The following is a 14,082-nucleotide window of genomic DNA, read 5'->3' as shown; positions in this document are numbered from 1 at the left end:
TGGAAGCAGAATTATTTCACCTTGCCATAACATTTGTGGTGTCAATACTAATGATTTTCCTATTTCCCCTGTATAGTTAAAAATGTGATCTTGTTAATAGCAGTTCTTTATCAGTGATAAAATGACTGTTATTAAATTGACAAGAGTTGTTTCTTGTTTTTCATCTCACTAACAAATGATGCCAACAGGAATGTATAAGTATTGTCAATGTTAAGTCAAATAATTTACTACTCTGAATATATGACCCAATTTATTTTAGCTTCTCTGTTAAACCAACAGTTGATAATCTAGCAGACAACATCTCTAAATAGTAGGTCATATTAAAGCTTACTTTTTGAAATTAAGAGAATATGTATACATATATTTATTTTATTTTATTTTTCCTTACTTTATAGAGAAATGATGAAGAAGCAGTTGTGGATAGAGGTGGAACACGTTCTATACTCAAAACACATTTTGAGAAAGAAGATTTAGAAGGTGAGACATTGTTTTGGTGGAATGGTTGATATACTTTCCATAGGCATTTCAAAGAGAAATGTTACGTTTTCACTTATGGAAAATTGAAAATGCTGACATGAAAGCAATGATAGTGTGCTGGTGTGATTGTTCTGGTACGGCCTAGAATGCCAACAGGAAGACCTGAAAAGGGGGAGAGGCATTTGTTCATACACAGATATTTGTTTAATCCATTCAATATTCTAGAGACTTTTTGGTGCCATCTTTTTAAATTATCACTCTGCTGAGGATTTAAAATGAATTAGATAATGAAAAGAAAAAATAGATATTAATATCACAGGTGATATGCTAGGACAAGAAGAACTTGTTACCAGAGTAAGCTTTCAATAGAAGAAAATTAAGAGAATTAAGGACAGTTGATATTCTCTTATATTTTTGATTGTGAGCCTAGTCTTTAATAGCTGAGTCATCTCTCCAGTCCTAGGACAGTTGATATTCTATTCAGGTATCAGAAGGAAAAAGAAACTCCATTTCTATGTGCTCTCTTGAATGAGAAGGACTGCTAACACAGTGGACAACATAGTACATTTTAGTATACACACTCTAACAGCAGACTGCAGTAGGTTTGAATGACAGATCTGTCCCTTCAGTCTGTCCCTTCAGTAGCATAGGGCCATTAGTTAACTTTCTGCATCTCAATTCTCTCAATTTTTAGCATAGTGATAGCAATCTTAAGAATTTTTAGAAAATCAAGATACAGTAGTTCCAATAATACCTAGGAATAGGATAGCATAGTACTAGCAGTTATCAAAATGCAATTTAATGCTCATGCAGAATTAAATTCTATGTTTTGAATCTAACTTTTAAATTTTTTCATATCTTAGATATATGGTATATAATGTTTGTTATTTGAATGAGAGTAAAACCTAGGTAGTCTTAAGTATAGGTAATCAGAATTAATTATCCATTGAGTGTCATTCAATTTAAACATTAAATAGCAGAATGTTTTTCAATTTAAGCATTGAATATAAGCTTTTAAATTGCAATTAGTTTAATAGTTTTTGAGTCTCTAGTTGCAAGAATTCCATAGTACATTAGTTACTATAATAATTTTAAACAATTTTTATCAACACAGACATTGTTAATATACATTGTCTATTACAGATAATTTATATGGTATACAGAAAATAATATCCAGGTTCAAAAATGTCACACTTCTTAGATGAGCCTAGTGATTTGATATACCACACATTTTTATTGTATAAATTAAAGATTAAAAACCCTTGAAAATTGAAATTGTAATGTTTCATATAAAATAATTTTTCCTGGATTTGAGTACCAAATATATTACTGTTTTTCCCTTAGCATTCTCCATTTATTCAACTTTAACCATGTAAGGAGCATGTGTGGAGACACTGTTAGTCTTAAAAATAAGGTTTATCTTTCACAACCCATGTTGTTTAGGGCCTAAGTATAGTAATCTGTTTGATTCTAAGTATAGCAGAACCAGACAGAATAGGAAAAGTTACAGAGATGAAAATGGACTTTAAAACTTAAAATGAGACAATATAAATTTTCATTTCTTAAAGAACAAATTATAATAAGCACAGTGTATTGACTGTGGAAGAAGCAGTGAAGCAGTCTAACTTCAGTGAGGCAAATTATTTTAGAATCCCTAGGACAAAAGAAAAAGAGCTGAGAATCATCACAAATGTCATGCACTAAATACCTCACACACCTGTCTTTAAGGGTACTTGTGCTAGCCAGCCCATCACCATAAGGGACCAGATTCAGAGTCTATCAATGGAACACTCCCTGGGCACCACCCCATGATGATGTCTAGGGAAACGGCATCTCCTGAAGCAGTCTTTAAAAAAATTAAAAGAAAGCTAAAGTGTATTATGTTTATAGGATATTTTGTCTTTCCCACTGAAATTTTCTTTTTGTTTACTCTCTGAAGGTTGAAACAAAACAGAACCATCAGTTCAGATTCTTGAATTGTTCTTTCCTTACCTTTCTGTTAATATTGGCAAGAGTATTTGGGGGAGGGCTGTGTGATATTTTCCCCACATACACTGGCATGTTAACTGGGTATGTTATTCAGGTCTTGGGATTTCATGGGTGCAGATTTTCTGTCTTATATCGAAGACACAGTCTCTTAGCAGATGTCCTGAGCCTCTGGCTCTTACAGTCTTTCTGCTCCCTCTTCCCTGAGGTTCCCTGAGACTTATGTGTAGCCACCAGACATGGTGAGGATCCCAAAGAGTCACATGTGCTCTCACTTCCCTCCTCCTTCATTAAGGTCCTTCTAGTCTTCTGGCAGCTTACCTCAGACAGCCCTCTCTTCTCAGCCCATTCCCCTTCCTTTGGGACTCTCTGACCCAGCTATATTTTAAGGAATCCATTGTATTCCGTCAGGAGCAAACTGAAATACAATTTCACACTTAATCATTATGAATTCAGGAACAAGAAGCATTTGGTTTTATATGTAGTTCCATAAGTAGGTGCTGACTTTAAATTTAGAGGGTACAGTCACTGCTGTACCCACTGTAATATTATGGGTTGAGATTTTTCATGTGATTGGTTAGATATGTCTGTTTGCCTTTGATACATTTTATAGTAATGCTAAATTGGTCTTTGGTTTCAGAAAGTACATTGATCATGCTTGAAAAGTTATGCTTATCCTCCCTAAAAAACACAACAAGAAAGCCGACACAAAAAGAAATTAGCCTAGAAATATGTTCAATTTCATGGAAAAGCCATCTTGGATTTAAATACTGGCATGGATAAACCACAGATAGATAAATGAAAATTACTACTTAATAATTCACAAATAATTACAGAAAAATACTGAATTTTCCTTAGATATAAAATGCATTATTGAGAAATAATGTAATTGTTGTAATTTCAATATTACAAACATTTTCTATGCCAAACATTTTTAGAGAATATAGACTGATTAGTAAAAGAATTTTCGGGAATTGGCAGAACCCAATTGGATTGTTCTTTATTTGTAGCAAGCTTTCTTGTTGCACTATCTTTGGATTGCCAGCCCCTAAATAATGACAGAGACTTATGAATTATGTAAGTGTGGCTTTAGCTTAGGCTTTTTTCCAACTAGCTCTTACAACTTAAATTAACCCATCTCCTTTGCCACGTGGCTTGGTTACCTTTGTTCTGTACCTTACTTCCAACTTCTTCAGAGTCTCTGGCAAAATCTACAGCTTAGATTCCTGCTCCTAGTTTCTCTCTTTTTTTGCCCAGAAGTCCCACCTATTCTCTCCCACCTAGCTGTTGGCCATTTAGCTATTTATTAAACCAATCAGAAGGCACCTTAGTCAGAGACACATCTTTACAATGTCAACAAATATTCTGCAACATTTACTGGTGTCTATGAGTAGGCATTTTCATCCTAGAACAGTAGTTCTCAGATTTCCTAATGCTGCAACCCTTTAATACAGTTCCTCATGTTATGGTGACCCCCAGCTATAAGATTATTTTCATTGCTACTTCATATATGCAATTCTGATACTATAAGCAACTCCCAAATTGATTGAAACCCACAGGTTGAGAATCCCCATTTTAGAATGTAATGAATATAACTAGGTCATTTGTAAAAAAAATTACTCATAGACCCAGGTGTTGGTGGTGCACTCCTTTAATCCCAGCACTTGGGAGGCAGAGGCAGGTGGATCTCTGTGAGTTCGAGGCCAGCCTGGTCTCCAGAGCGAGTGCCAGGATAGGCTCCAAAGCTACACAGAGAAACCCTGTCTCGAAAAACCAAAAGAAAAAAAAATACTCATAGAAACAAAGATGATATTACATTAAAATTTTTAAAATATTTCTTTTCAATTTTAAACTAGAAAAAACATCTTATTTATATTGATTTACTTTTCTTATCCTCAGAACACACCAAAAGACAGGCACCTGTGCTGTTAGTACGTCTATAATTTACACCCAGGTTTATAAGATCTGGATGTAATGTCAAGGATGATTAGTTTAGGAGTAATTGGGAGAGTACCAGTGATGAAGGAGCAGCACTGAAGCTATAAAGGTAGAAGTTACTCCCTTTGTATAACAGAAAATAATACGACTTTAAGGAGCATATTTAGTGATGCAGATAATACAAAATAGATGTTTCCAATGGATAAGAGGTAGGACTGATATTAGAGACAAAGACATTTTATTAATAGAAATATTTTCAATTAAAATTCTCTATTTGAAAGTTGTTGTTTCCTAGGATTTATGTGTATCTTAGCTACTAGACCTACTAGCATAATTTAGCATTCTAAGTGCAGCTAGTAGAAATGCCAGGTGTTTAAAAATATCTTTGAAGTCTCAGGTACAATATATTTAGCAGAAAATAATCACCTTCTCAAAAACAACAGCTTGAAGTAATATATTGGTTACTTTATTCACATACATTATGCATTCTGATGAGTGACAACAATTGTATAATTTTTTTGCTCTCCAAACTCTTTTGTTTGTTTCACAGGTTTTATACCATTTTTGTCTTTTCTTTCATCTAAAACCAACAGCATACAATTTAGAAGTTTTACGTGTTTATTTTGTACATTATAATGTACATGTTAATAAGTTCTCTGAATTGATATTGGTGACATCTTTTCTATTCCCACTGATTTATTCCACCTGGTCAACTCCTATGTACTGCCTACTGTGTCTTTCCCACCATCCAGCCACCTTAACATACCAGCATGTCCTTTCTAGGCATTATTCTGCTTCCTGGGACAGTACCTAGTGAAGGATATCAAATATCTATAGTTAGAAAACCTTGAGATTGTGGTGAAGGCAAACCTCAATACAATTGAGATTAAGCATTTTTTACTTTTGGTCTTCCATGTCAGTGTGGGATTAGTACAATCTAAAGTGTGATTTACATTTAGAGAAAATACATTAAAACTTTGAAATTTATTTTAATTACCTTCTAACACATACATAGAATACCCAGTTAAATTTGAATTTTACATAACTACTCTATGAATGATAGATAATTTTAATAATGAGTGACATTAATATGTATGGCAATGTAATATTTTCATATATTATTTCATATTTGTTAAATCTGTAGATCTTTAATAGTGATATAGAGATCTAGCCCATTAATATGTCCCTTTAAAAATTGAACCTAAAACAGGTTAGAGAGATAAATTCAGTGGGTAAAGGGCTTGCTGCTAAGTCTGATGACTGGGGTTGCAGCCACAGGATCCAATAGGTAAGAAAGAACCAATTCCCACAAGTTGTCCTCTGATCTTCATAGGAGAACTGTAGCATATACATACCCCCACACACATGAATGCATGAAAGCATGAACATATACCCGATAGATAAATAAATGCATTCATAAATGTAATAAAAGAGAATGGAGTCATTTATTTCCTTAGTTGTCTTTGCCTTCTAATGGTTCACATCTGAGTATCACATAGTTGTTGTTTTCACTGGGAAGTAGTTAACTGTTACCTACAGAAGCAGCCTGCCCTGTGTGGCATACCAAATTCAGAGAATGATCAGTGAAGTGCAAAACTTGATCCTTCTTTCCTGAAGTTTGGACCACTCTGCTGTGCTTCCTCCACTTCAGGGTTTACCACAGGGCTAAACGGGCCTGCTGTTGCAAATGAAGCATGATTTGGCTTTCTCCTGTATTAAGTTGTGTCCTAATTTTCTCACAGGTGTTATTGCTGACAGTCCTCAGCAAGCTCCAAGAACACAAATACCTATCTAAAACTTTTTTTCTAGGAGCTTAACCTGCCCATTGAATATTCCCTGGAACCCATGTAGTTTTAAAGCATAAAGTTGTCAGATCCTTCATTTTGTACTGTTAGCTTATGTGGTTAAGACTTACTATAGTGTAATGGGTGTTGGCTTGGCCTTATCTAACATACTCCCTATCCAGTCTTCAGGCCCAGCCTTACCTGCACATCCTGTGACACTACTTAGCCTGGTGGGTCCATCTGCATGACCTTACTCTGCCTGCACCTTCCCCAATCCTGAAGCCTAGACCAGGTCCTACATCCAGTGTCCTGCAAACTTCAGGGTCAGGTTTTACATTCTATATGCTAAACAAGCCCCCAGTGTCCATGTGAACTTATCCCATCCATATCATACCCAACCTCTAGTCACAGCATGGTCCACAAATTCTGTGCTATATTCCAGCCTGGTGAATCTGGCTGACCCTGTTATCCATGTACTCCCCTGAATACCCATGCCTATGCTGCAATTCATAACAGAAACCCAGCCCAGACTGTTGATCCCACCTGTACCTTTCCCCACCACCAGATTTAAGTTGTGTAGCACATATTTTGTGTCCACATCAGAAATACAACCAAATCTATAGGTCTTCTCACAAAACACAAATGATATGAAAGCTAAAGACAGTATGCTTCCATCCTAATTCACCAGTCTTATAGTAATAGTGTACCATGAGAGTTATCTAGATGAACACCAGCCTGCAGAAATTCAAAGAACAATCAAAAAATTCAAGAAATTTAGAGAAGACAAGGAAACATGTCAATGATCTTAAAAGGAATGAACTTAAAACAAATACCCAAGCAGTGCTCAAGAAAATATTTACATAAAGATGATTGAAACAATGAAGGCAGTACAGAAATTGAAAACTGAATTCAATAAAGAGATAGAAATATTGAAGAGAACTCAACCTGAAGTGAAATGGAATTGAAAAACTTAATAACCCAATTTGAAAACTCAACCGAAATATGTACCAATAGACTGGAACAAGAAGACAGAATATCAGGACTCATTGATAAAGTAGTAGTCGTCTTGTGTAGCAAATACAAGCACGAGATGAGGAAAATACATAGGAAATATTTACAAGATACCTTCAAACTATCTTTAGAAGCTAACTTCAAACATTTGAAAGATAGTTATATGGAAGATAGCATACACTTTCATTTTGTTACAAAGAAATAATAGGATTCTGTATTAAAAATAAAAACTGTTAAATTGCTAGTGCTACCCAACACGTGGATAAAGCTACTTAGCAACATTTTACTTTAGAAATGAGTTGAATTTGAACCCTGTCACTGCTTTAGAGGCAGTGGAACCTGAGAGAATGGAGCTGATAAATAAGGCAGACTAACGCCTCTTGCAATAGACAACTGTATTCAGAGCCTTGGACAATTTATACTCTGAGGTTAAGAAATGTCACCCGAGTAAAGTTCTCCTGAGTTCAAACTGTATACAATAACAAGGACAAGCCACACATGGCGAGGCAAAAACATGTTCTTCCACAGAGGCATACAAATGATAGTTTAACATTTATTTGAATAACAACAGCAAGCAATAATGAGTAATCTTCAGTAAATCACTCTATCTTCTACATGTTGGAGGAGCAAGAAAATGCATTCCAAGAATAATTCTGTGTTTTGAAGAAACTGAGGTCACGAGACTTTTGTCTTATTTTCTTGGCGTGGCTCATAAGCACTCTGAATTCTCCTCACAGGACTCCATTTCTGGACTGTATTTCAAGAAACTTCCATTTACTTCACATTTTAAATGAGAGGTTTTAACTGGGCAATTTCTAAAGCCTTTCCCAGTTCTAAATGTTACGACCTCTAAGTGAAGTTCTAAACCTGGAATGTACATTAGAATGGGTGTTTCACATCGCCCCTGTTTAATGTTTCAATGCATTGAAGCTTTTTAGCCTGTGCACGTTCTGCTAGTAGGAATTTGAAAAAGGATGTCTTATCTATCTAGATGAAGGACTTCACAGGTGTTCAATGAAATGTTTGTTTTAAAAAGCCACGGACTGGCAAACATAATTTGAATTACAGTTGATGTGAGAAAGTGCCACCCCACTGAATTTTGGTATAGAAGGGGTCTGTCTGACTTCATAGACTCTTGTCGGTTAGCTTTCAAAATGTAACTTTGAGGTATGACCTTTAGCATTATGTGAGTATAGCATTTCTCCTGGGATTCTTACTCATAAGTTTCTAAGGATTTCTAATACTAAATGAATCCTATTTAATGAGAATTTATGGAACCATAGAGAATTTCTTTAGTTTTCCATTGACACCTACCTCTCTCTAATTAGTCGCTGTTATTAAGTGGCAGGTAATATTCCTGCTACTAGGAATATAGCAGTGAACAAAAAAACAAGTTAAAATTATAGAGCCTGTATTCTAGACATGCTCTTCAAATTCTGTCTAAGCAGTGTGATACAGAGTGCCAGTCCAATTGGTCTAATTCTCCCTTGAGCCTAGATTTATCCTACTATTTATTCTCTCTGCCCATCAGCCCTGCCTATCCCTCTCCTGCCTAGCTATTGGCCATTCAGCTTTTTTTCTTTTTTAAAAATGTATTTATTTATTTTACATACCGACCACAGTTTCCCCTATTAAACTAATCAGGTGCATTAGGCAGGCAAGGTGAAATAAATAAAACACATCTTTACATGATTAACAAAGTCAGCAGAAACAAATGTAACACACTTTTACACAGTTAGAGTAATATTTCACAGTATAAACAAATGTAAGACATCTTTACATAGTTAAAGATATATTCCACAACAACTTCCATTTACTTGAGAGCAAAAGACATGCTCTCAATGTCTTTTGTCTCAAAAGATATTGGGGTCATGCTGTAGAGACTGCTTAGTAGGTAAGTGCTTCTCGTGCATGTAACAGAAAACTGAGTTTAGAGACTTAGAACCTGTGGTTCAATAACTTGTGCTGTATTCTTGGGTCTTCAACAGTGAGTTTGGAAACAGGCAGAATTCCAGTATTCATGAGTGAGGTAGCCTACTGCATGCAGCAGGAATCAACAGAAACATAGGCTTGAATTCCCAAAAGCCTAATACAAGATAGAAGACATAGATTGGCATTTGAGGATGTCTTTTGACCTTCAAACATGCATTCTGGCATAAGTGCACCTCACTCACACATATGAACAAGCATACAAATATATGCACATATACACATATGCACATATACACATCTCTCACACAAACAATATATTGGTGCCTAAAATATTATGATATGAAGAAAATTCTGCATTTCAAAGTATACATCAATGTATTACAAAACAGAACAGCTTTCAGTGTTTTATAGATGCCATAAAATTAGGAGAACAGTGTTTGCACTTGATGCTGCCATTGGTGTAGAATATTCACTGGCTCCTTGTGCTTAGGGAATGATTTGTCACAGCTGCATCCACTTTATTATAGACTTTGGAGACTAATTCTGTCCACTAATGGTTTCCTTTTTTCCCACTTAAATGATCAATTGAGGCATTTACAGGTTGTCTGGGATTGACAGATAATAAACTGAACCACACTGCACCCTTCAGTGCCAGGGTCTCAGCTGAGCAAATCAGCTGAAGAGACCTGTTGAGATTTAGGTTACTCAACAGTGTTTTGAATAGAACCCACGACTATTCTAGTTAAAATGCAAAGAGACTGGCTAGTTTATAAGTTTGTAAAAATTCTAAGTCTGAAACTGCAGCAGTTCCAGATGCCCACAAATGAATTAAAGCAGAGATAAAATCTTCATTATAAATGGGGAATTGACCATCCGAGTGGCCAGGTTTGTTGTGCTTACATTGGTGGATAACATCTGGAGGAATGGATTCAAGACATATGATAAAACCTACACAGAATTAGATTGATGGCCATCTGGTGGGTATGAGTTCCAAAACTTCCCGTAGCCATTTGAGTCTATGCAGAATTTGGAGTATGTCTAGGTAGTTGTTAAACCTTGCCTGATTACTGGGGAATTTTGTTGTTGTTTAGCAAATACATTTCTTTAATAAGAATTAATACTATAGTTGAATTATTTATAACAATGCTGCTCATTGCATGGTGATAAAATTTAAGAGTAGATTTGTTGAATTTGAATGTTCAGAGGCTTGCACATATCCCTAGTGTATGTCCAATAACTTCTTGAATATTTTCATCAATTCCTAACATGCTTACTTGCTTTAATAGAGCTTCCAGGTGTTCCTTTTCAGAAACAGTAGCTTGTCGAACATAAGATGTTTCTTACAATCCTTAAAGGGTCACACAAGAATGTTCCAGTGGGTCTGGGTCTGATTTGGGATTTTGGGATATAAAATGAATATAATTTTTTTCCTCCCCAAGTTGGTTTTTGGTAAGTCCACAGTAACAAAAATCAAACTAGGGTATTATTTACAGGTCATCAGTTTGAGTGGATCCTAGTTATTTGTCTGTCCTGAATTAGTTGACTATGGCATCTGTAGTCAACTGATAATTTGTCAGCCGAAGCTGATGAAGTTTCTGTTTTGTCCCCGTCCTTGACCCATTCAGTCTCACATCAACTCACAGAGGCTTATATTAATTATAAACTATTTGGCTGATGGCTCAGTTTTCTTATTGGCTAGCTCTTAACTGTTAACCCATTTCTATTAATCTGTGTATCTCCACATGGTCTCGGCTTACCATTCATGCCCAGGCCTCTTGCTTCTTCAGCAGTTAAATGGCATCTCCTTGACTCTGCCTTCTACCTTTCTCTATCCCTGTTTGGATTTCCTACCAGTCCATTGGCCAAAACAGCTTTATTCATCAAGCAATAGGAGAAACATATGTTCACACCATAGAGAAGGACATCCCCCATCAGATTTGTTATCCCTCAGCTAACAGGGCTGACAACAAAGACTTTTCATGATCTATCATCATTCACTCTTGATTTGAATATGCTTACATGGTGGCTTGAATTCCCAAAAGCAATAGAGAGTAGAAACCTGTGCACAAATTCTCTTCAAGTCTCTGTGACACATTTGCTGATTTCTATTTGTCAAAGTAAGTCATACCATCAAGTGGAGATGCAAGAGTTGATTGAATAGATTCCCCCTCATTTATGTATGTATGTATTTATTTTCATAAAATGTTATTTGATATTTTTTCTCCCTTCTGTAACTCTTCCAAGATTCTGTGATCCTCCCCCACTTCTCTCCCTACCCAACTTTATATTCTCTTAAAAAAATCCACAAAACCAAAACAAATAGAAAAATCAATAAGACAAAAAATGCCCTCAGTCCCACGCCCTCACCCAAAACACAATCAAGTTCATTTTGTGTTGGCCAACTACTCCTGGGAATGGGACCTGCCTGGTAATGTGGTTGATATACCCAGTACATTCCATTGAAGAAAACTGATTTTCCCTTTCCCAGAAGTTATCACTTGCAAATAGCATCTCACCTCTAGGTGAGACTTTGAATCTACTTTGACTTTTCAGCTGAAATTTTGTGTAGGTTGAACTTGTGCAGGTCCTGTATGTGCTGCCACAGACCCTGCAAGTTCATGTGTGCATTAATCCTTCTGTGTCTCTGTTTCCTTGGAGTCATCCACTACCTCTTGTTCTTACAGTCTTTTTACCTCCTCTTTCACATAGATCCCTGAGCCTTCAGGGGAGGAGATTTGATGAAGACAACCCATTTAGAACTAAGTACTACAAAGTGTCTCCCTGTCTGCACATTGTCCAGTCTCTGTGCTCATTCTTGTCTACTGCAAGAAGAATAATCTTTATAGAGGGTTGGAGGGTTGGTTGAGCAATGTACTGATCTGTGGTTATAGCAATATGTCATTAGGAGTTATTTTATTGCTCTGTTCCTTTAGCAGAATAATAGTGGTTGGTTTTCTGCTAGGCCCATGACAGTAAGGTTCTGGGTCACTTAAACAATGTAAGTTATGAATTCCATTTCATGGACTGGGCCTTAAATCTAATAAAAATGTGGCTGATTACATCATAACGCTTGTCCTACTATTGCGTCTGTGCCTGACTTGCAGGCAGGTCATTATTGTAGGTCATAGGATTTGAGATTGAAGCTTGCAGAGTAATTTCCAGCAGAGTGAACTCTAGTCAGTGGATTGAAGCATCTAGTTAGGCACCAGTGACTTCTCTGTGCTTGATGGCATAAGTAAGTGTTGTCCTTAGCACTAGGACCTACCATCAGGTTGTTGAAAGTCACCAAGAATCTTGCAATATCCAGTGATATTTGCAGTACTCTTTGGGATCCCTTTGGCTTATGATTCAGCAAGATGTAACTCATCTTGGTGGCATAAAATGTCTAATTGGGGCATTATCTCCTTCATTATATGTTGACTCCATTTAGATTACTTTCATATATGTGTATTTTAGGATGTGTCTCCACTATAGGCTTCCATATAGTTTTCTTTTTAAAATCATTTTGCATATCAAATGCAATTCCTTCTCGCTCCCCTCCTCCCCCTGCCTCTCACCTCCCCCCAACCCACGCCATCCATTTGTCAGAAATGGTAAGGCCTCCCATTAGGAGTAAACAAAGCCTGACACATCAGTTGAGGAAGGACCAAGCCCCACGCCACCCCCAAATCAAAGTTGAGCAAGGCATTCTACCATAGGGAATGGGTTTTGAAAAGCCAGCTCATGCACTAGGGATAGATCCTGGTCCCAAGGCCAGGGGTCCCATGGACAAACCAGGCTACAAAGCTGTCACCCACATGCAGAGGGCCTAGGTTGGTCCCATGTACTCCTGACAAGTTTGGGTCAACTGTGGAAGCAGATGCACAGATTCACCCTGAAGCACCAGGCAGAGCTACAGGAGTCCAGTCGAAGTGAGGGAGGACTTCTCATTATATGAGAATGGACTTCTCATTATATGAGAAAGGGGGCTCAAAGTCATGATGGGGAAAGTCAATATAGTTTTTTCAAAAGGCCTTTAGTGTTAGTTGTCTTTTCCATATTCCTTCCCTCACCCTACTTTGCTATTCTTCTCCCTATTAAATCCTTTCCTTCTAGCTTCCCCTTTATGTTTACATAACACTTCCTTCTATTTCTACTTCCTTGGAAGATCTTCTCTTCCTCCCTGGTCTCTTAATAGGTATCTACCCTCTGTGGTTATTTGGATTGTAGCACACATATTGAAAGTTTAAAAGTGAATATTTATATATAAGAGAAAACATGCAATATTTGTCTTTTTGTGTCTGGGTTTCCTCACCTCAGGATGATTTGTTTCTAGCTTTATCCATTTACCTGCAAATTTTATAATTTAATTTTCTTAACACGTGAGTAATATTTCATTGTGTAAAAATATAATGTTTTACAATTATCTGTTCATTAGTTGATGGGCATCTAGGCTGTTTCCAATTTCTGGTTACTATGAATAGAGCAGCAACAAAAATGGATAAGCAACAATTTCCTTAGTAGGACTGAGAGTCCTTTAGGTATATGCCCAAGAGCTGTATGGCTAGATTATGCCACATTACCTCTTACACTAGTTGGAGATCTTAGCTATGCCTCTTATGATGAGCAACTGTGAGGCTTTCAAGACTTCTGCTTCCTACCTAGTGCAGTCAGTAGTGAGGCTTTTCTTTGGTAATGAAATCAAATGTGGACTAAGGGCAGGCAAATGTGACCAGTATGCATTTAATGCTTCCTTTTTCTTTTAGCAAAACAAAACAATACTAAACCATGCAGCAGTCTGATTATATCTTTTTGCTGTATGCACATATGAATTCATGTTGCATTCCTTCCTTTTCCCTATTGTTTCCCCTCAGCAAAGACTTTCTGTTGCATTAAAATTCTTTGGTACATTATAATAAATGATGTTTTCAGACTCTTTCAGAGTCTGCATTGTATTAAAGATCACATGTTTATT

General features: G+C 36.5%; 1 protein-coding gene across 2 annotated transcripts in view; it reads left to right on the top strand.

Moving 5' to 3' along the window:
* Positions 1-399: 399 nt before the first annotated feature.
* The window catches only part of Slc4a10 (solute carrier family 4 member 10), a 156,006-nt gene continuing 142,323 nt past the window's right edge, over positions 400-14,082 (top strand). For both annotated transcript variants that reach the window (XM_035446804.1, XM_035446803.1), the window contains exon 1: positions 400-477. The gene's annotated coding sequence lies outside the window, so the exon portion shown is untranslated. The remainder of the gene's footprint in view (positions 478-14,082) is intronic.

This window comes from Cricetulus griseus, chromosome 6 (assembly GCF_003668045.3).
Source record: "Cricetulus griseus strain 17A/GY chromosome 6, alternate assembly CriGri-PICRH-1.0, whole genome shotgun sequence".
Taxonomy (NCBI): domain Eukaryota; kingdom Metazoa; phylum Chordata; class Mammalia; order Rodentia; family Cricetidae; genus Cricetulus; species Cricetulus griseus.
Note: the sequence above shows the minus strand (reverse complement) of the source record. Positions and strands in the feature narration are given on the sequence as shown.